The sequence below is a fragment of the Ursus maritimus genome, unplaced genomic scaffold (genome assembly GCF_017311325.1).
Source record: "Ursus maritimus isolate PB19 unplaced genomic scaffold, ASM1731132v1 scaffold_1, whole genome shotgun sequence".
Classification (NCBI taxonomy): Eukaryota; Metazoa; Chordata; class Mammalia; order Carnivora; family Ursidae; genus Ursus; species Ursus maritimus.
In genome coordinates, this window is record NW_024423343.1 from 65,807,298 (window position 1) to 65,821,586 (window position 14,289).

Genomic DNA, 14,289 nt, shown 5'->3' on the forward strand with positions numbered 1-14,289 from the left:
GTTTTTTTGTCATTCATCCTTACCAACTTCCTTCCCCTAGTCCATAACACTTCAGAATATTCTGACTGGAACAAATGCTATTGTGCAAAGTTTAACAACCATAGATTGGAAGTTCCCTGAAGGCAAACAACATTTAAATATTTCCTTTGTTATTACATAACTCCCTAAATACCTATCAGAGCGCCAGGCACTCTGAGAGCTCAATAGACACTTGTGAGTTTGAACAGAATTTAACAGAACTGGGTGGCAATATTTTTTAAGGGCACACAAGAGAGAAACAGTTTCTAGTTAGAGAGCTACACTGAAATTATGCATAAGAAATAAAAAGGCAAAAATCAACAGAAATTATGCCCAATGGCTAAGATGATAATATCTAAATACCATATATTTGACTTTTTCTTTTTTTTTTTAAAGATTTTGTTTATTTATTTGGCAGAGAGAGAGAGAGAGAGGAACTCTGGGGGAGTAGGAGCAGGAGAAGCAGGCTTCCCGCTGAGCAGGGAGCCTGATGTAGGGCTTGATCCCAAGGACCCTGGGATCATGACCTGAGCCAAAGGCAGACGCTTAAGGACTGAGCCACCCAGGCACCCCATATTTGGCTTTTTCTGGTCAGTTTTGTCCCACCAGAACGTAAGCTTCATGAGGGCAGAAATTGTAGTTTTTTGCTCTTTGTTTTATCCCCAGTACAGAGAACGGCGCCTGGTACATAGTAGGTGCTCGATATATATTTATCACATGTATAGAAACTGTCTTTTGTTGTTGCTATTTTTGTTTTATTTTTGTTTGTATTCCTTTTCGTTCCCTTTTCTCATTCAATGGATAAATGAACCTAAGAAAGTAATCTAACGATAAAAGGTAATGCTTCCTTTTGGCTTACTTGATGATATATGAATTCCCTTCATCATCAGAATAAGGTTATTTGAAGCACATCTCACCCAAACTCCAAGCCTTTCTTCCTCACAAGAACTCTCTGGATAAAAAAGACTGAAAGAAAAACCTAGCAAACAGTAAAGATGATGGGTTTTCTATGAACAAAGTTTGAGAGAGAAAAGTGAGAAAAAGTGATTAGTTTTTAACTGTGTGTGTGTATTTTTCAATGCTTTCAAATATCCTTTTTACAAATTCGATTTTTTTATGCAGCTCAATTCAAAGTAGTTTAGTAAGATGGAGTTATGAATCCTGCGTGCTCCCCACAATGCCATTTTTTAGTCATTACTGAGGACTAGTGGCATTCTAACGAGAAATGGGTAGAGGAAATCACAACTCTCAGCAGAAAATAAACCTATACACAAAGATTGAAGAGAAAATGCAGTAGTTTACATCTTTGGGCAGCAAAGCTGGTAAGTGATTAATTTATTGACCATGAGATGTAAAGAAATGTTCGGATTCCTAGCTTCCCACACCTACCATTATCTACTCTTTTTGGAAAAGACTGCAGATGATATCTAAATATCCAATCATCACCTAAGTTACTTTACTTTAACTTTCCAGCCCCCATTAACAACAACAAAATCCAATTAAGATTGGTCATTTGCAAAATTTTTTGCAAAACATTAGGTCATTTGCAAAATTTTTACTAAAGCAGTAAGCCACTATAAGTTAGACTCCTTGCAGAATGGGGTGGGGCAGAAATATCAAGTCAAATTGATATTCAGGCTGACCTTATCATTTCTAGTCATTTTAAAATTTCAACTCACTATCAATTGTGTACTTATGTCTTTGTCCATATTTCTTGCATATTATTTTTAATGGATCATGAGTACATGCATGTTATTTAAAAGAATTTGAAGAGTGCTCGCTTTGGCAGCACATAAGCTAAAAATTGGAATGATATGGAGAAGAGTCAGCATTGTCCCTGCGCAAGGATGACACGCAAATTTGTGAAAGAATTTGGAGAAAAATTATTTGACTCTTCTAAAGAGTGGCAGCTAAAAATGAGAAAGCAAAAATATTAATTTACTCTATAAGGATCAAAATATTTTTGTTATGTGGAGTTTTATTTTTATTTTAAAGGGCTTTCATTTTCTTGCTTATAACTTGGCATGAATATTTGATGAGTCATCAAGATTCTTGCCCTAAAAATAGGTTTTGGTTTTTGTAAGTATGCTTTACACTTACTTGCATTTATGATAGTACATAGTTTCATTTTCTCAAAGAAATAGACTTTTAAAAAATATGATAAAATTTTATTCAAAATATTGGTCACCTACCATGTGACAGGCTTTTGTACTTCTATCATATTTCGAATATAATAATTTCCCTTTTTCATTAGGTACTTTGGAACCTCCCAGTTACCATGCACTGCATTTAACACCTGACAAAAGTAAAAAGTAGGATTACCATTATCCTAGACTCTCATATGAGACAGGAACCTATCTCATCCCATCTCCCATCCAATGCTTAAAACACTTTTACAACATCACTAAGGGGTAAATCAGTGGAAACATTCCTCTGATGATAAACTCATATCCAAGGCAGCCTACTGTATAATTGAATAACTCTTGTCACTACAGAGTTCTTTCCTTTATGGCTGGAAAACAATTAAATTGTCTTTTTGTTGTTGCTTTTTGTTATGTTTTTGCTTGTGTTTCTTTTCTTTCCCTTTTCTCATTCAAGGAGCTCGTTCTATATTCGTGTGACTTTGGGGAAAAGGATGTGGCAGAGTAAAACTTAGGTATGTTTATGGTTTTGTTTTTCAAAAGCCTAACACTTTAAAGGAATTTAAGTTAAGGTCTTGAAGAACATGAAGGGAGAAAGATTTTTCCCCCTACTAAAAGAAAATTTCCCAGGATCTGGGGGAGAAGAGCAGAGTGAGACAACTCTAAGGCTCCCAAAAGCAGAGATCTGGACCCTACTTCCCATTACAATGACCTGTGAGACAACCGGATGCCAAGCAGAGACAGTTGAGTGGTCTCTCGGGAGACAATGCCAGAATCAGCTTCACCCCAGGCTTCCTTGCTTCAGGATGACAAAAAAGGTGAGCGTAGCTAAGCTGAACAAGGTACACGTGAACAACGACTGTCTCATCACTGCCCTCACAGGTAAGACCAACGACTGAAAAATGTGTAGCCTCCATCACTGATAGAAGGCAATGCCCAAGACCCCACGATTGAATCACACTCTGTGGGGGGTCCTTAGTTAGACTGAAATTCTTTCCACCAACTCAGTAAAGCAGAGGGGAAAGGGCAGAAATTAAAACAGCAGATTATGAAAGCATACTTATTTTTGCACACCTGAGTTGTGAAATTAAGTTTTGTACCCTGATGGCTATGATTATAATATTATATGTTATATTATATTAATTATATATTATATATTATATTATAGTTCTTCCTATGACATGTTTTTCTTCATCAAATGTAGCGTGAAGTTCAAACTTTGGTGACCAGAGCTGTTTATCACCACCAGCATGTGACTTTATGAGGTATCGTACAGCTTTCCTCGTTCTGGTCGTTAGGTTTCCTTGAATGCAGCCAGAGGTAGCTTTTCTCTGACAGCCACCTCACAGTGATGACCCAAACTGCGGACAACTAAAACCCCATAGCTTTTTCATTCATATCACCATTAAAGAAAAGATTCTCAGCTAGATTTGTACCAACATTTTGGGCTTAATATTAATTTCTAGTATATTCATTTATTTTTCTCTTTCTCTTTTTACTTTGGACCTCAAGTACAAATAGTTGTGATGCCCATACTCTTCAATTCTTGGCATGTTATCGTTCTTAAACCCTATAATGTCACTCTTTTGTTTTAGTTTAGTTTACTTATATTCCTTTATCCCTAGATTCTCATTCCAATGCCCCTCAACAGGCACCTATTCAAACATGTATAATATAAATTCTCAGGTAGGTCTATATCCTTGACAACTCTATGAATTCCTTTGTGTATGGGTATGTGTGAGGTGTTTTCATCTCCATATATTTTCTACATATGGCATCATGTAACCTTACAAATTCAAATGTGTTATTTTAGACCCCCTGATTTGAGGGGTTCCTGATTTGGTGTGAAGTATATCAGCTATCCCACCTTGCTTTATGTCATCTGAAAAGCTGCCCAACAGCCTTCATGGTACCATGGAAGATCTTTCCAAAGGTTAGTATCAATACGTTCGTTCTCACCCCTTGAGTTTGAGTGTCCCATTAGTTACAAATCCACCCAAGCTTATTATCGTCTACCTCATGTTAAATGTAATGCCGTTGGCTTCTGGGCATTTGCAAGACCCTCAATTATATCTTTGTAGGGAAATTAGAACACACAAGAAAGGAACTTTTTTGTAGAAAACACTCTCAGGAGTTGAAAATGCAACTTCTTTGGTTGTGTGTCTTTGCTTTAGGGATGAGTCCTACCTGGGCTTCCAAAAGACTACTTAATGCATCACACGAGCAGGGAAACCCTTTGATTTAATCAGCTCAAACCCCTCTCATGCTGGATGACACAGGATCCACAGAGAATGTGTGCATGGAGCAACCAAAGGAACTTCTATTTCCCTGCTGATCCCAAGAAGCTTATCTGCTAACATAACTTGATAATACTAGAGATAATGCCAGTTGAATTGGTACTCTCTCTATTCCAGGACTCTGTGTCTTTGACCAATTCCTTTCTTTTGCTTTTCCTGCACCTCAATTGGCCACAAGACACTATTGAACTCAAGGTTTTCCTGATTAATCTTCCTGCACCCCCACCCACAAATGCACATTCATATGCACGCAAACACACACCAACCCCAACACCAACAGGGTCAAAGCAGCTGGATCTTAAAAATTCTCTGCAGCTAATTCTCTAGCGTTATCCTTTTAATCACCCAGGTATTTATACATCCACCCAAAGGGGACTCTCCTACTCAACTCTATGGGACAGAAGAGAGAAACCCTCAGTACCAGTTTGGAAGCCCCACAGCTGCCTGGAGCACTCTGAGTCAGCACGGCTTACTAGGTCTTACCATCAAGGGGAAAAGAGACTCTCTGTGCTGTCCCACGTCCTCTACATCCCGATTTTGATGAGGAAATGATGCTTACAAAAGTAAAATCAACTCAGTGGAAGACAGTGAATACAAAAATGTTTATATGGTAAATGCTGATATTTATTGATTTTAACTGATGCAGAGATAGTCATGGTATCAGTCTACACTGGAAAATACTTAGAAACAACTACAAAGGTACCTTCCTAAAAGTTCCCTACAAATATTGCAGAGATTTTCTGAGATACCTCATCTAATAATTCTCAAATGGCTAAACATAATGAGACTTTGAGTCAGGAAATGTCACACTTTCCCTTTTATTCTGCCCATCTTTATATGCAGGACTGGATCATTGGCCCCTAACCTGGCTTTGGCCCTTGGAACTTTACCTACAGGGCCACGATCTTGCCTATGGCTACTGTCCCAGTTGGGACTCTGATCTTGCCTCAGGCCTCCTGGCTTCCAGCCTGAACTCTGCCCTGTTCTTGCCCTGCAGGTCTTTTGGCATTCCTGGGCTGACTCTGGAAAGAGCCCAGGTTTTCCCTGTTCTGTGGGACACTACCTAGGCCATGTTCTTTCTTTCCAGCTGCTAAAGTCTTTTTTAGAACTCCACGAAACAGTTTCATTTTCTTCTCTTCCTATTTTATTTCTGGGAACTAAACAAATCATTCATGCATTTATTTACTCAATCCAGCAACTATTTAGTGAGCAAATTCAATGGCCCCAACACTGTTAGTCACATGGGCAGAATATGCCTTAACAGAACATATGGGTTTTTTCCAAATTAGCTTTTGATAGACTAAAAATTGAGTTTGTGTTCCTTTAAAATAATTTCAAATTGCACAGTTTAAAATAAAATGTAAAAATGTTTTAACCACTGCTCGCATCCCTTGGCAAAAATCCTACTCTCCAGTAAAAGAAGTTAATGGCATGAAGAAATGCACATACACCTTGGTTTTCTTTGCAACACATGGATAGAATTTGTTCCTGTGAAATTATTTACAAAAGAAAGTTCAGGAGTCAGGGAGTGACATATCTCACGTGGGGACAAAGAATATAAATCACAGTGTTATTTCATTTTTAATTAAAACTACCTCTTTTCTCCCCACCACACTCCAAACCCAATCGATAGAACCCAAACTACATTTCTCATTAGAAAGTGATGGGATCAGGAGAAGGTTGAATGAAAGAGGTTTGTTACGTTTCAATTTTTAGCCATGCTAAGACAGGTAAAAGAGAGTTGGTTTGAGTTTACCTCATGAATGCTTACACATTTTACTTCTCCTTCAGTGTTATAAGAGCAAAGGAAAACGAACTAATGAAAGTCACAAAGACTTGTGTGGGTCGTGTGGGATTTGTATATTGCCCCCACCATGGAACAGCACACGTCAGGTCTATGGAACAGCATCTTTTATTTTGGAACAACACTGAATTTCACTTGAGTGGCTCCTTTAATAGGAACAAGTTCACTTGTCAATACATGCCTGACTCAGACTTGAAGTTGTCATTGCCCTTACTCACTAACAAGCTTGGAATATGAATATTTATTTTTTCCTTATTTTCCCATGACCCTTCATTGAACCCAGTGTGGTGTCCTTTATGAGCAGAGTATGTTGGACCTACGTTTATTTATTCAATGAACAAATATCTATTGACTACTAACCATGTGTCAGGCACTGTCCCAGGCGCCGGCAAGAACTCAGTGAAACAACAAAAACAAAAGTGTCAGTTGTCATGGAGCTTGCAATTTACAGGGAAAATAGGGATATAAATAAATAAATAAATACACAGTACTTTGGGTTTATTGAGTACAACAGAGTGGGGGGGAAGCAGGTAAGAGTCATGGCAAGTGAGGGTGAGGATATGCAGCTGTAAATAAGATGGTCACATCTGAGCTGAAAGAGACAGGAAGTGAGTCATACAAGTATCTGGAGGAAAGAGGGTTCCAAGCAAAGGGAACAGTTGATGCGAAGACCATGGGGTGAGAGAATGTCTGGCTTGTTCAAAGAAGAGCAAGGAGGCCAGTGTGGTCAGAAGGCAGGGGTCAAGAGCAGGTAGGGCAGGGCTTTGTAGATCCTTTGAGGTGAGGGCTAGGGACTCACCTCTGAGGGAGATGAGATGCCTCTGGGGGGTTTGGAGTGGGAGTGACATAATCTAACAAGTTTGAAAAGGATCAATCTGGTTGCAATATTGAACACAGACTGGGGTTTTAAGGCTTATTTCTAATGTCCTTTCTAGCACCATGATTTTAAAATCCATATTTTGAAGTGATATCATAAGCCTCTAGCCAATTCAACATGAAATACACAAAGAACAATGGTATTTTGAGCAACTTGTGATACTAGTATCGCAACATTCTAAATGCAAGTCTAAGTATAAAGTAAGTATAGGAAAGTCTGAGACTGCCTAACTTTAACAGTGAGAGAGAGGAAATTAAACATGAAAAATTTTAAGCAGAACAAGTAATTTTACACTTAAACCATAAAGCTTTATGATTTGGAAGAAAAGAAATCATTTGGAAATGAATACAGTGTGTTATAGCAGGACACACTTGGAAAAAAGAAATGGGGGCAAACTTGGCTCCAAAAATGCTAGTTGCGATGACTTGGGTCAGTTTCTTAGCTTCTCTGTGCCTCATTTCCCAAACTGAGGAAATCATATCCACAGCACAGCATGCGAAGATTAAATGAGACGTGGGGAAAGGACTCAGCATGGACTACGTGCTCAGTAAATGTTGGTCCCTTCTTCCTCCCTCTTTTGACATGAATATTTGACAAGTGGTGGGACAAAAAGGCTAAAGAGAGTTTTTATTGGGTATACTTACCACAAGCCAAATATTTGGATGCATCATTGAATAAAACTAAGCATTTACAGCTAACGAAAGAAAAAAAATGAAATTTGCATCTGGACCTAATGAAGACTAACTTGTATGAATAATAGGGGGAAAGATGGCATTTCCATGTAAATATCACTCTATCCCATGATAATGGATGACAATCTTTACAATATGAAGGATTTAACAAAATTAAAATAGAAGGGTTTACTTAAATTTTTGAGGACTTTAAGTTTAGTCAGTTATAAAGAATGAAAAAAATCCTAGGGCCCACAAATTTCAATTATTATGAACAGAAGGTATTACAGGATTTCAAAAACAATCCCCTTTGAACTTTTTTTGTCAGTTATAAACCTTGAAAGCCTTTATTTTTATTGAAGTATAATTAATATACAGTGTCATATTAGTTTCATTTTTATTGAAGTATAATTAATATATAGTGTTATATAAGTTTCAAGTGTACAATATAATGATTTGGCAATTCTATATATCACTCACTCTTTGAACGTCTTAAATAAAAGTAAAAACAAGCAGTCTTTTAAAATTATCTGAGAGTATTATAAACATATTAATGACTTAGTGTGATCATTAATATGGGTGCTATATAGGTCACTAGAAGGTGGCTTACATCTTCTCTTTTTATATGTTTGTTATTAAAGTTTTCTAATAAAATAACAAGGGTTTCCTATGTTGAGAGGTGACATCTGGAGAGAAATCAGTTTAGTTTCAATTGAATTGGCTTCTTTCAAACCTCGTAATATCATTGTCCGATATCCCAATAAGTCATTATTTTTCAGAAATGACACCTATGATACGGTGGCACATCCCATCTTCTTGGTTCCAAAAAGGGGCCAGTACAGATGGAAGGGATAAACGAATACACAGAAGCCTGTGGTCAACACTAAATCAAAGTAATTTGACAAAGAAAAAATGATAGGAAGAGAAAAAGCATCTCATCTGTTTTCTAGGCTTCAGAAGATTTGTAACATGATATATTTCTAAATTCTGCTGAAAACTTTTAGAAATAATGCAAAACACCGTATAAATATTAGAATTCTCTGGTGGAAAAGATATGAACAATGAATATGTTGCTGAATGAATATAAAATGTGTAGTCTTTTGCAAATGAGAAGGCTGTCATATGAGAAGAAAATTGTCACATATCCGAAAACCTACTAGACTTAAAATATTAAATATGATGAGTGAATAAACATTAGTTTTCTTGTTCCTTAGTTCTTCTCTTAGACAAGAACACTTTTTTCGTAAGAACACACTATATGCATCCTCCAGTTACCTCATTTTCACACTAGATGGGAAATGTGTGGGAGAACCAAAAAAAAAAAAAAAAAAAAAAACCCTTTGATTAGATTAGTGAGGGGGGAAATCTGATTCATCCATAAAATGATGGAATATATTTGTTCTAATGATGCATCTAAAATTGCATTTCCAGTTGCTTGATTTTAGTTGATGCTTTTGGCTTCTGTCTAGAAAATAAATAAAATTCTTGAGCTGAAAGACCATTTTTTTCTGACCTTAATCTTGAAGTCAAGAAACTTTCTAAACTATTAAGTGGGGTGAAGGGAAGGGTATTGAAGGGGACAGTGGGGGGGAAGAGTCAAAAATAAAATATGCCGTGAACAAAGAAGTGGCGAGGGCTAGGAAAAGACTGTGTGAGATTACAGGGTTTGGAACGGGAGCCCTTGTGCATGAATAGTGAAACATGGAAATCTGTAAGTGGTCATGCAAGAGATCTGCTGGTGCACATTATCTAGGCCTGATTCATTTTTCTTACTTGTACTTTTATATATTTTGCTGGCCCAGTGTGACCTGTTGAAGGTTTCCTAATAGATAGTGGTGTTATTGAACTCTCTAGTCTAGGATGTTCTTTAACTCCTTTCTTCCTTTTCTCTTGAGGAAACACCTTTGCTATCGTTACCGAGAGTTTACAAAAGGGTATGAATTTAAGGATATTTGAAATTTATCATATGATAAATAAAATAACTTCCCTAGTTACATCTCATTAATGTTATTGACTTTTTGTATTATTAAAAGGGCAACTGGTGTAAGCATAGTAGTGTTGTTTAAAAGTAGAAGAAATGTCTGCCCTGTACCATTGCGGACCAGCACTCAAAGCAAGTATTCAAACACTGCACCTCTTACCCCAAAGATCGTTGATACAGATTTTATAAAAAATAAAATTCAAGTTAAGTTAAACATTCATAGTCCCTTATTACAACCACATAGATTTCTAGTAGTTCAGGCTACAGGGGCTAGTCTGGCACTTGGCAGTTATTCCAGATGTGCCAATGACAAGAGTGAGTGTAAAGTGTGACCAGTTTTCTTATTTAAGTGAGGAATGTTCAACAACTCTGAAATTCTTGCATAAAATGAAATGTCTCATTTTACTTAAATATATGTTACGTCTTCTTTTGGTCTCAATGAAGTGTCATATACAGATTACATCTGACCAAATGCTGGAACAAAACGTGAAGTCTGGATTGTTTTAGTTTTCACTTTCTTTATGAAGTTTGACTGCAATAAACTATGGTCACATAAAAAGTTTTTCATAATTTTGTTCTATATATTTGGCTATATCAGATAATTTACTAAGAGAACTGAGTCCATTTCATGATGCTCTAATTCACCATTGACATTAAACTGGGCAAATTGAAAAGTCTAATTTGATTCTTTTGTGGTTGATTTGGTCAAGGGAAGAACCTGGAAAGGAAGGAGCTATGACAATAGACAGGCTGTTAAATCACTCAGCTCTATGTAGTGGACAAGTAAGCAAACAAACATAATTTAGAAACAAATTCTCACCTCAAACTTTGCAAATGTCAACCTCTCTGACAGTTATCTCATCTGGAAATGGGGTACTAATGACCACTTCATTTGATTGTGTGAAAATTTAACTGAGATAATACAGAACATTTAGCATACAGCATGATAGCTGTAAGAATTTCATAAATATTACTTTTCTGTTTACCCTCTTTTGTACTAAAGAAACAAAGTCCATTTTTTTTCAAAGCCTTGTATCATGTTAAATATCAGCTTTTCCCTAATGATTAAATCCCGGTTGATCTTTTATACCATGATGTTTGTGTTTAATTGAATAGTGACTTAAGATGTCTACACACTACAATTAGAGATGACACTATAATCTACTGTGGGTCCTCTCCTCTTTAGGAACAATTTGTGTTCCGGAAGCCAATTTGTTAATCTGCTCTTAAGAATTCAAAGCACATATCCCAAGGAAACAATTCTTTTGTAATTTATCATTTACCTGATATATTATATAAATAACACTGAAGAATTTCACAACTTTCAATAATATTCTATGGGAAAATACGTTCAAAATTCCAAAGAAGGAGGTAGTAAGGATTTATAGCCAGGGAACTCATGGAAACTAATAATCATTAAATATCTTAGCCTATACATTTATTTCTACATCATTCCCTGAGCTCATTACATTTCTTGTTTTCTCATTTAGGCCATGGAAAAAAAGAAAGACATAGGATTGAGGGGGAAAAAAATCATCTAGAGCTCATAGAACTAGAATTAGAGAGCTCAGATTGGGTGTAGGAAATGGAAGAAGGGACAAAGGAACAGGGCTAGATATCTAATGGGGGTAGGAGCTCAGGACACTGGTAGAAAAAGTCTTAGTAACAAGTTGTTGAATAAATGCATGCAAAAATAAATAAGAGTGAGATTTCTTTGAGTAAACTAACTTTAAAAACTGATACACAACTGGATATTGCCTCTCCCTCTCTCTGATCCGACTTGGCAAATGAGACAGGTTGGGTATTCCTGGAGTGTATATTACAGTGAGCAGACAGGTATTCTGATGCTAACAGTTTTCACAGAGTTAGTGCAATATGGTGAAAAGAGACTTAAAGTGCAAGTCATCTGAGTTAAGATCATGTTCTTTCACTTCCTGGTCCGGGTGACTCTGGCTAAATCTTTCACCTTTCTAGGCCTCTCTGTCCTACCATTTGTGGAAGAGAGAACTGGAATATTAAATAAGTAAATACATAAGAAGTTAAAAAATTAAAACTATGCTCTGCAGATCACAAAAGAGTTTGAACACGGATGATTTTTTTTAAAAAATTGTCCCAATCACATCATCTCCCCGATAAGGAACACCCAATGGATCCAAGACATGTGGCCAGCCTTCCAGATGACCCGAGCAGGGCGCACATAGGGCCATCCATCAGAGCACCTGTATGGCTGATGTCTTCCTTTCCTAACTGGTTGCTTAGGTATTCTGGTGACACGGACCCAATTAGCTAGTCCTGATTCTCCACTGCTTGCCTTAGTCGAGAGCCCATCCTTCATAAAATGAATAGTAAGAAAATGATTTTGTCGGCATTTCCATTCAAACCAAGTCACTGAAGACATTCACTTAGCATAGTACATGCTTCCTGGAAGAATAAGGCAGATGAACACATGCTTTTTTAGCATAAAAACCATTGGTGAGGGTCAAGCAACATATTGCTAGCTGGGTGGTGGCCCAGCATGCCTTATTATGGCTATTTGCTGAGAGAGCTTGTATCGAGTCACTTGGCTCATTTTTAAACTTATTTTTTTTTCCTCCCTAACAAGTGCCAGACATGTGAGGCCATAATGAGTTTAATTAAAGTCAATGGCAGCCAATAATTCAAACCTTATAAATGTAATTTGGAAGCAAACAAAACTCCAAAGTCAAAACATGAAATATTCTACTTAAGCAGAAGTTTTAATCACGTTCATAAAATAAAATTGCCAAGTGTATTATGGGCTGATATAGTGCAAAGATGTGAGCTCCAGTGTTGGATCTACCTCTGGCTGACTGTGTGATTTGGGGCAAGTAAAAATTTTAATTAAGAGAACTTTTTTTTAGCACCTAGCACCATGCTTGTACATAATTGGTACTTAATAAATATTTATTAAGCACTAAAGTGTTTAAAAATGTACCATGGCAGGAGAAGCAGAAAATAAGAACAATTCAAAATGAAGACAACAAACAGCTAGAGAGGAGAAAAGGCAGATAAAAAGGGGAAGAGGCTTACTTTATTAACTCATGTCTTTTAAAATTCTCCTATGAAGCTAGAGTGTCACCTCTTCTTAGAAAGATTTAATGTGATTTATAACAAGTGTAAATATTATGAAGAATGTATCACTTTTGTAGGATGTACTATTAAGTGTCCTAAATAATTAAAATAAAATTTGGAAATGATTCATTTCCAGAACAAATAGATCAAATCTATAAAGGGACTCAAGACTCGATTGTTATTTATAGGCTGGCCCTCAAATGTGCAGCATTTAAACTCACTGAGGTCACTCTTGTAACAAAATAGACATCTTCCTACAAAATCAGTAGCTAAACATCTGTATTACTTATCTATCATATTAATAGACAATTTTGATTGGATCCATTCTCATTCCTATCCAAGTCATTTGACTTTCCTATTTTATTGGCTCCACCCTCCTGTGTAAGAGGAGTTTTAAGACACAAATGACAAATGATGACAACAAATCACATTGGCCACACTACTCACACCATCTTTACTTGGACCACTATGGTTTCCATTCTTTCCAGGCTCTGAGAACAAATAGTCACAATTATTTTCTTTCATAGGAGACCAAAACATGTTGTCAAGACATGTAAGATGAGAGGATGGAGCAATCAATTTTCAAACTGAGAAATGTGAATGTTTAAACTCTGACAAACCAACCACCATTAAAAATGATAGTTTCCTTGGATAAAGAAATGAATGTTCACTTGTTGACGAGTACCAGAGTTCAACCTAATCCACTTGAAAGATATGTGATTAAAAATCTAACTTTTGAGAGATTTAAAATTTGGCTCCAAGTCACAGAACTCAAAATACCTTTTTGATTACATATTGATGTTTTAAGATAAATTTATTATGTGTTGCTTATATACATGAATATTTTGAACACATTCTTCATATTCCATCATAAAAATATTTTACATAATTTTTGAATAATAAATGATGAACTATGATCCTCTTCATGCATAGTAAATGTTAAATGCTGCATTGTTTGCAGACATTAAGCCATAAGTGTTATTTGAGATGTTGCAAAATCCTGACCCCTTTAAAAGCCAAACAGCACTACGGCAGGCCTTCCCTAGCAACTGTATTCATAATGGCAATCTCCGACAGTCAGTCAAACTAAATAAACCATCAAGAATTCCAAGCCAGAAATGAGTTGTTGAGGGCTCCCGTTATCATGTCGGGACTGAGGTCATGGAGGAAACCGGAATGTTATTTTCACTAGTGCTGGCCTGCCAGTTAGTGCTGGAATTAGATTTTAGTGAAGGTGAACTTCACCATTGCTAATACTGGCAGAAATGCACTCAAAATCCTTGTAAGGGCATCAGAAAGGTTTGTGGATTACAGAGAGGTGAATCCACCCTCTCTCCTGTTACTCTGTTCCTTGTCTTGAGTGTCTCCTGTTGATCTAGAAAACCATTGCTGTATACAAGGGTTTATGAT

At 36.6% G+C, this 14,289-nt stretch overlaps 1 pseudogene; it reads left to right on the top strand.

Moving 5' to 3' along the window:
• The first annotated feature begins 1,791 nt into the window (after positions 1-1,791).
• On the top strand, positions 1,792-1,907 carry LOC121099895 (annotated as a pseudogene).
• The last annotated feature ends 12,382 nt before the right edge of the window (positions 1,908-14,289 follow it).